This window comes from Lissotriton helveticus, chromosome 6 (genome assembly GCF_964261635.1).
Source record: "Lissotriton helveticus chromosome 6, aLisHel1.1, whole genome shotgun sequence".
Taxonomy (NCBI): Eukaryota; Metazoa; Chordata; class Amphibia; order Caudata; family Salamandridae; genus Lissotriton; species Lissotriton helveticus.
The window spans coordinates 1,203,215,115-1,203,225,857 of record NC_136067.1 but is presented as its reverse complement, the minus strand read 5'-3'; positions in this window follow the sequence as shown (position 1 = coordinate 1,203,225,857).

The following is a 10,743-nucleotide window of genomic DNA, read 5'->3' as shown; positions in this document are numbered from 1 at the left end:
CTCTACCACGGATCACCTTTAACAACCATGAAAAGACTACAACGGATTCAGAACTCGGCTGCCATCCTACTCTTGCATATCAAACCGCTAGACCACATCTCACCTGCCTTGAAAGCCCTGCATTGGTTACCGGTTTTCAGAAGATCCATGTTCAAGCTACTTTGTATCACCCATAAAGCAATACATGGAATGGGACCATTCTTCATCAGGAATAAAATCACCAAACACATTTAACAAAGAAACATCAGCTCTAAAGGAGTATCTCGGCTCAAAATTCCAAGATACAAGAAAAAAACATGGGTGGCACATCCTTCTCTGTTCAAGCAGCCAAACTATGGAACTCTGTACCCCCCAACATAAGATCCATGAACAAACACCTTATCTTCAGAAAACGACACAAGAATTAGCTCTTTTTCACATAAGCACCATATGCAAACACAAATTTACAGAGTTGTACAAATCTTTGTGTATTGCTTTGTATAAACATTTAGAATAATTATGTTGTAGAAAAAATCATCTTTGGTCTACATCTACTTGCTTCCATTGTGCATCTATGTACCTTCCATGTACTTGGATCTGTGTGTTTGTAACTTTTCTCCTGAAAAAGCATATCCAATGCACTACCCTATTTCTCATCCTGTACCTCTATCAATATCTTTAATCTACATATACTTACCTCCTTTATACATCTATATACTTTCAATGTACTTATGGATCTATATATTTATCACTTTAATTTAGCATTTCCGATGCACTACCCTTGTTCTCAGCCTATACTTCTCTCAATATATCTTCTAGCCCAACTTTCTAACTTATCTAAAACTTTTTTCTACTACTCTTTCCAATGCACTACCCTATCTTTCACCCTATACATCTATCAATATATCCTCTACATCCACTCTCTAATGTATCCCAAACCCCATACCACTACCATGATCCCCAAAATAACCCTTTCTACCCTCTCTCCTACTCTACCCCTCCTTGCATCATCTGACACCTCTTTTACTATACATATCCCCCAAAACAAACCTTTCTAAACTCTTCCCTCTGATTCTTCCCCTCCAAAACCCCTTTTACTCTTCCAAAAGCATCCTCCTACTGATATGACCTTAAAAACTAAAACAAATAAATCCTAATCCTTCACTCTTCTATCCTTCCACTAACCTTTTCAATCAAAATAACAGACTAACATGTTCACTTCTCAAATGCCATATTCCACTATACTAATTCACCACTAATCCTTCATGGGTTCCAGAGTGGGGTGCTACTCGCCAATAAAGCGTTTCAACACCCCATCAGGGTTACAAGCGCTATATACATGCAAACATTTTTCCTTTTCTACCCCTTCCAAACACTTCTCTATCCATATAACTTACATATCCACCACTCAAATTACTTTCATGTTTCACCATACTAATTCAACACTAATCCTTATGGGTTCCAGAGTAGCGTGTTACTCGCCAAAAAAGTGCTTCAAACCCCATATGGGGTAGCAAGTGCTATATAAATACAAACCTCTTTCACTCTTCTAACCCTCCACCTACCCTTCTCTATGCAAATAACTGAATAACATATCTACCACTCAAAATACATACTTCACAAAACGAATTTTCAAAACAAATCCTTTATGTGTTTCGGAGTAGCGTGCTTCTTGCCAGAAAAGCGCTTCAACACCCATCAGGGGTAACAGGTGCTATATGTCAGAAAATAACAAATAAAGGTGTTGTCATTTAATATTGTATTCACTTATGTGTACTGAGTAACACAGCCTATCTTTTGTGTATTCTTTATATTGTCTTCTTTGGTAAATCACTCCTTCCCCCATTTGTAATGTTTCTCTTGTTGGTATTGGCCATCCCCTGTGGATGACAGTTAGAACCTTGTATGGTTTTCAAGATCCATAACTTCTAAATTCCAGAATGGAACAAGATATGTGGAATGTGAGAAATGGAATGTTTAAGGCCTTCTTTGAGTCAGTTGCTCTTTGAAAGGTAGGCAGTTAATAGATGAGGTGCTCACCAATACACCTATTCACTCTCCATAAAGTTTGTCCTAGAGTTTCTTCTTAGATTCCACACTTTCAATGAGGAGCCCATTTGATATCATATGGTGTACACCTCAACATGGATATCGTCAAAGTAATGGACTTCTAAAGCAAAACAAAGTGTTGCTGAATAAATATATTGCCAAGCGGTGAGGGGATTTGAGGCGTGCAGTTTCCTCTAAGGCTGATGACCGGTGCAGGGGTGTGTAGGTGCTTTGTGGAAAAGTAAATTTTGCCATGTTCTGTGTCCCTACGTGTTCCCCATGTTATGTTATTTGTGCATGATTAATATGCATATGTATTCCCCATGATCGATTAAAGACGCAATTACAGTTGTGTCCATCTCTAGTATGCCAGTTCCCAGTTTTCGTGAATACAACGAATATCAGGCCTATGTAAAGTTACGTTGCTACGTTTCACAGTATGCACGTTATTTCATTGTAAAGTCCCCGTTTCTAGGCCTCAAAAGGGCCCAGACTCAGATTTAGCTCCAGTCTTCTGAACCCTCTCCGAGGAGCGATACAGCCCCCACCTGTATCCCTGACCCTTCACTTACTTCCTGCCTCACAGTGCCCGGCTCGGCCTGGCTCTGCCTGCCAGTCTGCCAAGAGTATGTTATGATTCTAGTTATCAGTCCAGCTCTCCTTCCCTGCATTCCTAAGCTACTGAATCGCATAAATAGTTTCCGTCATGGTCTAGCCTTTACGTCTCCATGTAAGAGAAATACTGTATTAATGGTCATTTAATATTCCTCAACACGCACTACATGTAGAATAATGCATGCATCAGTCTTAGAGTCTGTTAGCCTCTACCCTGATAACTTTTGGATTCTATCAACATGTTCTCTAAACATCAGATACTAGATAGTGTTTAGGTACATGTCGCTCTGACTCTCCAGACTTCAGTCTCTTCTTCTAGCGCAGAAGTCATAGCCCCCAGCTTCTCCTAGTAACACGTCATTGTCAGTTTGCGCGCACCGCTAGGTTAGAGGTCCCGGCTCCTTAGGTAGCCCCCTCCATGTTTCCGCCCCGTTTATGACATATTCTGTTACGTTTACATCACATGTCTATGTATACGCCCTGTTCACGCCTCTTGTTACACCTACTTTCTGCCTTATCTTTCGCGACTGCTACAGGCCCTGCCCACTGCTACGCCTATTGTATTGAACATCATGTATTTTGTTTAAGTATATATATGCTTGTGCCCTGTTATTAAGGTGTGCTAGCTAGCCATCCCAGATCTTGCCCGTGCAGGTTGTCCTGTTCCTGTCCTTTATGCTGTATTAAACCTGCAAACTCCGACTACCTCGAATCTTGACTCTTATTTATTGAGCTATCTGTTATTGTATATCTAGTCAAAAATAGAGGTATTATTTATTTATTTACCACATAATGGCGCCCGAACAGGGACTTGCCCTTTCCCCACACGCCGGTGAAGCCACGCAAGCCCCCTGATCCTCTGCAGCCGTGACGGAACCATACCGTGCACGTGCAGATATTTCTGCTTCAAGTATCCCTCAGGCCCACGGAGGAGACGGAGGTTGCGGTCCAGCATCCAGACGAGGCGGTGGAGGAACGCGGCGAGTCCCGACCAGAGCCCAAGCCGAGAGTCCAAGGTCCGAGGTATCCGGAGGCCCACCCGTAACAGAAGTCGAAAGTTCGTCCGTCCGTCGTCGTAGCAGTCCAGTCCAGTCCGAGGCCTTCCGTTCTTGCTGCCCGGTGAGTACCGTTGCTGGGGTAGTATCTAGACAGGGTCAATTGCATTGTCTCTGGTCCGTGGGTTTGGGGTACACAGATCCAACACGAAGTGTCCACTTAGGTGGATGCGGGTCCTGACGTGTCTCTTTATGAGACCGGTAAGTTTCGTACTGTTTTAGCAGTGCATCTAGTTTCTGTTCTAGTCCGTTCTGTTCTCGAGAAATTCATGTATTCTGTTTTCAGTATTCCAGGTAGTATTTTGTCAGAACTGTTATTTTAAATGTCATTCATGTATTTCAATGTCGTGGTATGAAAGTGGTGTCTCTTCAGTAATTATCGTGTTCATTGTGTATTGTATTGTGTCTAGACTCCAGCCCAGTCATGCCATTGTTTTCAAAGTTACGTCAGTTAAGAACTAGAAAAGGTCTGTTAGAAGAAGCAGTTCCTGTCCCGCCTAGGGACAGTCCAGGTCATTTTATGTATCAAAAGCATGGCATAAGTGCCATATTGTATTTAGATTTATGGGTCGAGTACACCAAGGAATTAGAAGAGAAGTATAGATGGCCCGTATCGGGTACATGGGATGCCGAGTGCATCATGCGAGTAGAAGAAGCATTATGGAAAAAGAAAGCCAGACAGTCACAGAAAGATGCCATCGAGTTATGGCGCAAAGAATCTCATAAAAGAACCGAAAAAGAAATCAGAAAGTCAGAATTAAGTAGAGAATCCTTAGAAAGAGCCCAAGAAAGGGAACTAATCGAAATAGGTGAACGAGTTAAAACCGAACAGTCAGACAGACAGAGGAATGCCCTCATTAAGGGTATGTATCCTCTTCTTGCCGAGGGCTTGCCAAAAGCAACCCCGGAGGCATCCAGTAATTTTCCGCCACCTTTAGTTCCGACCAAGCTACGTCACAAACCGACCGCAGCTGATATTTTTCTCTCGTCCTATTTGGACGACACAGTCCCAGAATATGCAAATCCTGTTCCACCAGCTCCTGTAAATAATGTAATTCATGGTCCTCCAGTCACCGGGGCACCTGTTGCAGTACCTGTTACGGTACCCCCGGTCCAGCCCGTAGTACAAATTCCCGCCACATCAGCCACTCTGCCAGCACGAAGAGTATCAATCGACGATTCCAGCTTAGGGGCCGCGGGAGGAGGTCCTCCTGGAACCCCGCCGCCAAATAGACGTTTAGGAGCAGTCGAGTTACATGAACGTGCGTTACAGCGTACGCCCAAATATCAGTCCATTGCAGAAATCAGACGAGTTCTTACTGAATGCTGTTATGATCCAGTCCCAGGCGAGGATAGTATGGTTCTATATTCCGTACGTATAAGACAGGTGTCCGAGTATTTGGTCACCCTACCGAATATGAAAGAAGATCTAGACAGAATGTATCGATTCATTCGTACAGGACAAGATCCAGAAAGTATTGCTGAAGTCATGTCTCTCAGGAAAGCTGAGATCCAGTTTATGCTATTAAAGTTTCTGATCAATTGTTTAATACGGGAACAAGATTCCCCGACTAAAGATCCGGTCGAGATGAAAGTTCTGACAAGGTGGAGTGATAATATAGCCGAGGGTAAGCACAAGACACTCAATAGTATAGAGAATATGTACAAGAAAATTCGTAAAGAAATAATAAGGTTACACGAACAACGCAAAGAAGCTCTAGGAAGCGAGAAAGAAAATGACTCTTCTACTGAAGAGGTAGACGACGAGAATACCGCCAGAATAGCGTATGTAGGTAAATCTAGATTTCCAGACCGACACTTACGCCTAGAACACAAGAAAGTGTTTCATCTTCCAGCACCAGAACAAGGCTCTCTAGAACAAGTATTTCAAGCTACCGATCAAATTCTGAAATCACGAATCGGTTATAGTGAGTTAAGTACCATGAATGAACAAGAACTAGCCCGATCAGCAGTCCGATGGATTACTGATTCTACCACTTTTCCAGACGAAATAGTGGCACACATGTTCCTGAAACTGCCCCCAGCCGAGCAGCGACTGGTGGGTATGTATATGATCCAGCACCTCATTACACTGTATGAGGGTCAACATTCTGATCCAGGTCCGTTACATGATATCCTGAACGAGTTACTCCAGTATAGATGGAAAGGTCTAGGTACCGATTTAATTAGTGTCGCTCTAGAACAGCGCCACAAATATAGAACATTTCTGAACCCGCATTTTGTTCATGTCTCACCTCCAGAAAGTAAACCGTTTTATATAGATAGACAGCATCCGTTACGAGAAGTACACCCAGTTAGGACACCAGATGGTGAAATGCAACGAGTATTTGTTTACACCCCAGTTACCAAGATGGAACTCTTAGAGATGAAGAAATTAATTCCCTGTCACGACAAAGATCCAGCAGGGTTCCACCGAGAATTAAAAGACATGCTCCGTATGGGAGAATACACGCATCCAGATATTATTAAAATGTTAAAAGTCCTGTAGCCCGCGGGCATATACGAAAAACTCAAGGAAAAAGATTGGGAGGTGGGAGAGAAAAAGATTGATTGGACAGCTCTAGAAGCTGAAGATAAGATACGAGTACCAGGTACCGGTCTTGGAGACAAATGTAAAGAATTACCAGAATTATTAATACAAGTTTTGCCTAGATTATTAGCCACTAAAAAGGAAGACTGGGATGCAATCTCAGCCTGTAAACAGAAACAAGACGAAGACACTAGTGATTTTTATTCCAGATTTGAGAAATGTTTTATAATAAACAGTGGTTTGAAGACGAGTAGCGAGTCATACCCTCATCTTTTTGTTACTAAACTAGTCGAGAATTCAAGCCCACAAGTTAAGAATAGAGTTTTGAAAGTCGAAAGTACATGGCAAGCTAGTACCCCGTCACAGATGTTACAGATGCTCCAGTATCACCAGAATAGAATCAGAGAAGAGCAAGAACACGAGAGAAGACGTATGAAAGACACGAAAATGAAAGTACTAGTTGCACAATCTGTTCCCCAAGACAGTCAGAAGAGGGGTCCGAATCAAGCGAATCAAGCCAGTCATCCTGCAGCTCCCGTTAAAGGGACATGCAATTATTGTAAACAGCCAGGTCATTTTATAAACGAGTGTGCAGTTCTGAAACACAATATAGCCACTGGTAAAACTAAAGAAAGACCACGTCCGCCTAGACAAGAACAAGTTTCACAGACTTCTCAGCAACAGAATGCACAACAGACAGTTCCAGCACCGCAGCCTATCGCTGCAACACAACATGTTACACAGCAGATGTACCAGTATGCACAGTCCGAGTATCCAGAGTATCAAGCGTATTCATGAAACAGCCTAGAGAGGGAGGTAGGCTTGCCTCTCATCGAGATTCCTGTAGATCAAGAAGGTCCCTATGTACATAGTCAAGTATTAGGGAAAGACAGAAAGTTTCTGATTGATACAGGGGCAAGTAGGACTACCATTAGTCACAACGAGGTTCCAGGGGCTCCGCTCTCAGGCTCTAGAAATGTTTCCCTTGGATTTTCAGGAAAGCCAATTGTTAACGAGATATCAAAGCCAGTTACTCTAGAAGTAGGTCCATTGTCCCGAACTACTGATCTATTACTTACGAAGTCATGTCCAGAAAATTTGTTAGGTATTAAGACACTGAAAGAATTAGGTGCAGTTATTTGTTGTTCCCCAGAGGGAATACGTTTGTTTTTACGTGACTTTAAGGGTCACTATGTTCTACGAGATTTTGATCCGAGATTGTCTAATGTCCCGCAGCATCTATGGGCGCAAGGTCCAACTGATGTTGGTCTCAGGCAAATCACACCTCATCGTGTGACTCTCAAGCAAGGTATAGTCTTGCCACGAATCAGACAGTACAGATTGCCACCTGAGGCTGTAGCAGCCTTATCCAAAATTATTGACGAGCTCATGGCTCAAGGAGTAGTTGTAGAAACTGACTCCAATGTATGTAATTCTCCTATCATTCCAGTCATGAAACGTACTGATCCAAATGCACCCCCAGTATATCGATTAGTGATTGACCTTCGAGAACTCAATAAATGTATCATTCCCCAGTACCCAGTTGTTCCAGATATCTCATCTCTATTGACAGCTATTGATCCTGAGGCTATATTCTTTACCGTAATCGACCTCAAGAATGCATTTTTCAGTGTTCCAATTCATCCAGACAGCCAGTACCTTTTCGGTTTTTGTTTAAATGGAAGGAGCTATAAATTCACACGAGCTCCTCAAGGTTTCACAGAAAGTCCTAGTATTTACAGTCAAGCACTTAAGAGACAACTAGACAATATTAACATGCCAGCTGACACTGCCCTGCTCCAGTATGTCGATGATCTACTGATCACAGCCCGTTCTGAACGTGACTGCGAGCGAGCGTCACTTACAGTTCTGTATTTCCTAGCCGAGATGGGGCACAAGGTGTCCCCTTCGAAGCTTCAATTCTGTGTCCAGCAAGTGATCTACTTAGGCCACTTACTGTCCAAGTGGGGTAGGCAGTTGACACCCGATCGCATCCAGTTAATAGCGAGTCTTCCTCAGCCCAAGACACAGAAGGAGGTACGTGCTTTTATCGGCCTTACTTCCTATTGCAGACAATGGATTCCTCAGTATGCATTTCTAGCCAAGCCACTGATACAGTTAACGACACAGGAGGCAGCCGTATCGACTGTCCTCCCTTGGACATCTGAACATACACTTAGTTTTAATGAGTTGAAGAAAACTTTATGCCAAGCTCCCGTTCTAGCTACACCGAACTACAGTAAGCCTTTCACACTTTTTGTCACAGAACGTGATGGTACTGCATTATCTGTTCTCACACAAGATCAAGCCGGACAATACAAGCCCTGTGCTTATTTTTCGAGCACACTAGATCCAGTAGCCCAGGCTCTGCCTGCGTGCCTCAAGTCAGTTGCAGCCACAGCTCTAGCTATCAGACAAAGTGATTCCATAGTATTAGGACATTCCTTGACAGTACAAGTTCCACACTCCGTGGAAGTTCTTCTGAACCGAACACAGACTCAGCACTTGACAATTGCACGCTTGACAGGTTATGAATTGACACTGTTCCAGCCACACATAGAAATCAGACGCTGCAATGTTCTGAATCCTGCTACACTGTTACCGTCAGTTACTTCAAATCCTGCCACACATGACTGTGTGGAAGTAGTTAACACTATGACTAAACCAAAACAAGACCTGACAGATATTCCATTACCAGATCCCGACCTGACACTTTATGTGGATGGTTCATGTATGAGAACAAGTACAGGAGAACTAGTAGCCGCGTATGCAGTGACTACTGACACTGAAGTTATTGAAACACACCGTATTGACACCCTGTCCGCTCAAGCAGCAGAGCTAGTTGCTCTGACCCAAGCCTGCATACACGCCAAGAACCTGAAAGTTAATATTTACACAGATTCACGCTACGCATTCGGAGTTGTACACGACTTTGGAGTGCTCTGGCAAGAGAGAGGTTTCATGACTTCTCATGGAACCAAGATTCAGCATGGTTTCCTTATTCAAGCTCTGTTAGATGCAATACATTTACCGACATCCATCGCTATTATGAAATGCAAAGCACATACGAAAGTTACAGACATTATTTCTCAAGGTAATGATCTAGCAGATCGAACAGCCAAGCTTACAGCACAGACACCAGACATACCAGTTAACAAGACACCGACATCCACTCTAGAACCGACTACTTGTATGACCGTTAAGGACCCTACTCAAGATGTCATAGATATCCAGTTACATGCTACTCCCGAAGAAATCAAGAAATGGTCCGAACAAGGAGGGGTCCAGACAGATCAGGGATGGGTGACGAAGGGAAAAGCCACATGGTTTCTCCCCGACTCAATGGTTCAAGTCATTATCAATACCGCACATAGTCCAGCACACTTAGGAGAAAAAGCCATGTTAGACAGTATCCAGAACCTTTGGTTCAACAAGCATTTACGAGCTGCAGCCAAGCAGAAAGTCCGTACCTGTATGATATGTTGCCAGTTCAATCCAGGTAAAAGTGTCCCGGTGGAACAAGGTGGATTCCAGCCCCCTGACCACCCTTTTGAAGTCCTCCAGATGGATTATATTCAGATGGAGCGATGTCGAGGTTTCAAGTATGTCCTTGTAGTTGTATGCGCTTTGTCCAGGTGGACAGAAGCATATCCAGTCCCAGATTATACAGCCGCGACCACTGCCAAGCAGTTGGTTCGTGAGTTCTTCCCCCGCTATGGACTCCCTAGGGTCGTGTATTCTGATAACGGCCAGCCATTCTCATCTGAACTAATGAAGCACGTTTCCCTTTTGTTAGGGTACCAGTGGAAGTTCCATTGTGTACGCCATCCAGAAGCAGCCGGTCTCGTAGAGAGACATAACCAAACCTTGAAAATCCGTATTGCCAAAGTCTGTCAAGAAAAAGGTGTAGACTGGTTAGTAGCTCTGCCAGTCGCTCTGTTCTATATGCGCATGGTCGCACACTCCAGATCAGGTCTGACCCCTTATGAGGTCGTATTCGGCCGCCCCCCAAATATGTGGGGTACACCTAGACCCCGAAGTGTTACAGATGTTTCCAATAATATGCTGACAGATTACCTAGCTTCCTTGATGTCTGCCCTACACTCTTGTCGTTCACAGGTTGCCGCCGCATTTCCCGACAATACTGAAGTCAAGCCACACGAGATCCTTCCCGGCACCCTGGTCCTCGTCCGCAATTTTGATCGTTCAAGTCCGCTGGAGCCTCGTTGGAAGGAGCCGAAGTTAGTCCTCCTGACCACCCGTACTGCCGTCAAGTTGGAAGGCAGGAAGGGGTGGGTGCACCTGTCGCATGTCAAGAAATTTCACGGACTCCGACTAAAAACTGTTTCCAAGAACATTTCCAAGGATTGTCAAGATTTTAAAGACTGCCAAGATACTATTCTTAAGGACTGTCCCGCAAATGACATTGATACCAAGCCCTCCCTGTTAGAGAAAACTCCGCAGCAGGAGTATAAGTTGAAGCTACGGTCTAGT